A 5,200-nucleotide genomic window follows, 5' to 3' on the forward strand; every position below is an offset into this window, starting at 1 on the left:
AGGCTCACCTCGGCTATGCAGGAAGTGAGTTCATGACCGGTTCAGGTATTTCACGAAATTAGTGCATACTTTTTTACATTCCAGTGGCCTTATAAAAGGCATTCGCGCATTGTTGGAAGAAATAAACCATTAAATATTAACGTTTTTTACACAATGGACGCAAAGACCTTGAGTGTTACAATGTTGCTGAAGACACTGAAGGATGACACTTTTTTTGGGGTTCTAAAACTAGTATAAGAGAAAGACAGCATGATCTCTAGGATTATCTTTAGCATAGTTGCTCCACTGACAAGCGATTCTTGCCAAACTATAGTAGCTCATAGACAACTTGAAACCGCTCGCTCTATGGCCTAACCATAGATCGGGAGCATCGACCGCTGCAGCGGCACATCCGGTCTATGTAACCTGCGCACTCGAATCTTTGTACTACATCCGGTTCATTCGTAATTTATAGTTGCGGTTCCGTTTCCTTTGCTTTATGTTTTTTAGTCTATTGATAGCTTTTTGTAGAATTTATGTAAGTTTGAGTTACTTAATGTTATTTATGAAATGTCATGTTTTGGAAGAAAATCGAAGTTAATTTTTTGGCATAGACTTTTCATTTTCACAAAGTTTTAAAGTAACCCGGAAAAGTGATTCATGGGGATGCGGACTGACTTGATTTTGACACTTGCATCTATAATAAAGGTGGGTCATATAAAGCTGGTCAACCAAATCTTGTCAGTAAATAGGAACCAAAAAAACTATATTCATCCTTTTCTTTTGGGTGCTAGTACTAGTGTAAGACAAAGATAGTATGAATCTCTCTGTCTATGTTTGAAATGGAACAGTCCTTTGACACAATATAGGTACACGTATCTAATGTGCTTAACTATTTTGTATTTTCCGTCTCCAAAAGTTAAGAAAATTGATGATAACAGTGGCGGCGCGTCAATCCTACCCATTGGGCGAGCCGAAGTAATATAAGCCTATAAGTAATATAAGCTTTTTCTTCATGACCTATAGAATAGGGTGGATCAATTGGCTCATATTAGAGAATCAAAGTTACATGGATGCGCCGCCACGGGATGATACTCAAATGATCACAAATTTGATACACTAGAAAACTATGTCAGGAGTAGGTTAGAGCAATCTAAGTCACGAAAAAAAATCTGTAATCTCTACACATTAACTGAAACCACTTTTTATCACGCTTTATCTACGAACTCTTTCCAAAATTATCTGAATGGTATTTGACGGATTGTGCTACTTAACACGTGGTCCGAGCAATCATTATGATATTGACATTAAACTGTCAGCTTTAAATGCTAATGCTGACGCCACGAGAACTTTTGTGATGAAGCGGAATCTCGTGACGATCGTGACGCGACAAAGGGCATGGAAGAAAGGTCTATTTATCACGATCGGAAACAAGCGACCTTAATGATGGTAAGTAGTTTGAAGCTATAGCTTCCATAACCTATGAGCGCTTGCAACTCCAACGACTAACTATAGAGCTTTTGCTCACTATTTACAGTAACATTCATAATAGTTATTTTCGATACAAGTGCGAAAAAGAGGAAATTCGAAACGAGTGGCGATAAATTAAAACTCGACCGAAGGGAGTGTTTTAAATCGACACGAGTTGCGAATTACCTATTCGCACGTGTATCGAACAACGTTTTACAGTACATATGGCACTTTAAAGTTTCGACATACGCACGAAAAGTGCTATTTTACGCACTAGTGCGGAAAAGTAGCCCCATATGTACTGTAAATGTAGTTTTTATATCAATAACAAATCTTATCTATCATGAATTTATGTATCTACAAGAAAAGAGCGTACATCCATCATAAAGATCGCCAACGTACTAAGGTGTCTATGAGTACGGTAAAAGCTTACCATCTGGGGATTTATTAGCTCTTTTGCCTCCTATATCATAAAATAAGTTTTTGGCAAAAATTTCATTTTTGGTACAAGCTTTTATCGCTGACTGTACTTTTCTTACGACAGACAACTAATACTCATCGAGAAAATTCTAAAAACCCCTAACACAATTAGGTTGCGTTGTTTTATCACAGAGTTCCTATGGCCACCTCCTGTCTCCATCATCAGATCAGCTCGATGGTACCATAATATTGCATTGTCACCCGACTTACATGTGTAAGCAAAATTTCACCTCAATCGGAAACCGGGAAGTGGATCAAATTTAACTTGCAAGATTCCATTACATAGTTACATACAGGTCGACCTAATAAAAGCTTGTTAATAAAAAGTACTAGGTAGGCACCTAGTTAGTTATTATTTACGGCTAAGAAATTGTATGAAGTGAAGATCATTTATTACTTATCCGGCGTATGAAGTGTCCGCTTCGTCGATCTTTTAAATAACCTTTGACCGGCGAGCGGCGATTTTTCTCAAAAGCTAATATTTTCTCGGAAAAAATGCCCTCCAGGTCATGCCCAAAGGGAAAGATATATTTGAAAGGTCACTAGTTTTACAGATCGCTTGGAATTCCATTAATAAAACATTTCGTTTTATTGCGTAGCGATGGCGATATGCCTATGTACTTAAACTGAAACGTGGTAATGGAACTTATAACAACAATAAAAACCATTTAAAAAAAACGCTAAGTATCTTTTATTTCAATTAAAATATGGAGCCAGTGGGACCACCTCTAATGTATTCACTGCCAAACAAAAAAGAATCGTGAAAATCATTTCATAATTGGCGGAGTAATCACTTAATAAATATAACAAAATATAAGTACAGTCGAATTGAGAAACTCCTCGATTCTTACGCTACGTCTTACGTAGGCGAACAACGCGCGAACGCCGCGCCGCTTCGCGTCTAAATCGCTCACGTACGAGTAGGACATTACCTATACGCATCAACGGTTTGTTTCATCCTCGCCGCGCCGCGCCGCGCCGCGCCGCCGCCGCGCCGCGCCGCGTTCGCGCGTTGTCCGCCTACGTAAGCCGTAGCGTAAGAAGTCAAAGAGTGACCGAGGCTGGATTTAAATCGGCGTCTTTGGCATTCACGGTTGACGCTATATCCACTAAAATAACTTGAATTGTTCCATACTATACAAACAGGGTGATCAAGAATAGCCTACAAACTTTAAGCAAAGGTTCCGTAAGTTATTTCCATAGCAAATTACTCTATGTCCCAAATATAAATACGGAGTGGGCGTCAATAACCGATAACCATTATCCAAAGGTTTAACATGTCATATTTACATCGAAAATGTATCTCCGTAACACGGATTTTTCACAAAAATCAAGCAACAAAAAGCTCTGTAATTCAATATCGTTCGTCAGGAATCGAATTAATGTTTTAATTGTACGTATTGTCGGAATATTTCCGCTCAAGAGATTCCAATTTCGCTGCGCGCTTCAGTTGGACTCCCCTCCATCTACTGGGAAACAATATTCTATATGACTTGTGGCACAGTACCCCTTGTGCTACAGTAAGCGTATTACTACACTACCTAGGTAATGTTCCTACTAGTTTTTTAGGTGGCTCAGACTAGTCAGACTCAGCGGCGAGCAATTTCGCTGCGCGCTTTAGTGCGACCGACGGGTGAAAACCGAGTGAAAAATAATTTTCGTGACTTGTGGCACAGTAGCCACGGTACCTATATAAAATATTAATTTCCTATAAAGACTAATATAAATAGGAAACTTCCTATTCGTGTTTTTCAGATTCATGGCCTAGTGTTTCCAAATTCGCCGCTGTATGTTTCAATGTTTATAAAAGTCCTAAAATGACATGACAAATAAGGTAACACACGATTTTCAGGGTTCTTCTAATCTGAAGATATAAAAAAATATTTAAAAAAGTAAACAAGTTGTCGTTTTAGTATGAAATGTAGATTTTATGCGAAATTAAAAAACGGCTTATCCGATCATGTTCAAAACTATTTTCATTTGAAAGTCTTTATCACGTTTTATTGTCATGATTTTAAAATTTAACAATTATTTATTTAGTCATGGCTTGTCCAACAGGTCTCCATCGCCATACAGCGGGGTAACGCAAGTGTGATGGGGACCTTTGGACCCGGCATGGCTCAGAACGGGTTTTAGTTCTTAAGTTTTGTTTGTACCTACGTATTTATATTATTGAAATAAAAAACTTTTATTATTTCTTTTCATTATTTTTGACCCACCTTTTTTTCCTTCCTAGGTTCCTCGTTGTCTAAGGAATCCTAAAAATGACAATAAAAACTTACTTTGCGGCTACTGTTTTAAATCTATACAGTATACTTTAGCAAAAAATTCAATGGATTGTCATCGCAACGAGTGTATTTGTTGTTTTTGGCGGCACTAACGTTTTATTTATAGTTGTTGCAATAAAATATTTTTGCTTTTGAACGCCATGGACTGTGTAGACCGCTCGCTGCACAATTTTGCACAAATTGCACGAGTTGTGCATGAACAATGAGTTGTAAATCTGTGAATAGGAATACGAGGGTATTTTTGAATATTTTTTGAATCGATTGTACCGTTTACACGATGCAATGATCGAATGAAAACATGAAGGCAACTGATAGGTATTTGAGGTTGTGTCAAACTAAATATATCTTTATGTAATCTATTTTTACCCGCTTAAAATGTATCTTTAATATGCATAAGAATATTAAGAATAGAACTAAATGTACGATATCGAAGTCTAAAGAAATTGACGAATCATTCCCTTCCCTTTCTAATGTATGGCCCTATCCCTTTCGGCTACTTAGGGTTGTCAAAATTCAACTCGTTATCATATATGTGGTCATGCGCACAAAGGGACGTCAAGTTATGTCAACCCTTATAATTGCTAGGAGCAATGCTGAGCCGAACGGAACCAAGAATGCCCGAAAGGAGGAAGTGTCTTCTGGCCGTGGCAATAAGCCGGGAAAACGCCCCGAATTTGATGATTTTAAAATTTGTTTAGGTAGGTAGGTACCTAGGAATAGGCAACTGCGATAGTTAATGTGGCACTTAGAACAAAGTACCTTTAAGGCTGGATCTGTTGAAACCTATTAGTAGTTAATCAGCCGTGAGTGTAGGTCACACATGTAGGTCCGCTTTCTAGACCTAGCCTAGACTTTCACCCGCATACTATCTGCTGGTAATTATGAGATAGGTTGCGGGGTTTCCGATTTTACTTTAGATATGGGAAAGAGAAAGCAATCGTTAGGGACAAGTTAAAAGGGGGGGATAAAGATGCTCATAGTCG

Source organism: Cydia amplana, chromosome 9 (assembly GCF_948474715.1).
Source record: "Cydia amplana chromosome 9, ilCydAmpl1.1, whole genome shotgun sequence".
Lineage (NCBI taxonomy): Eukaryota > Metazoa > Arthropoda > Insecta > Lepidoptera > Tortricidae > Cydia > Cydia amplana.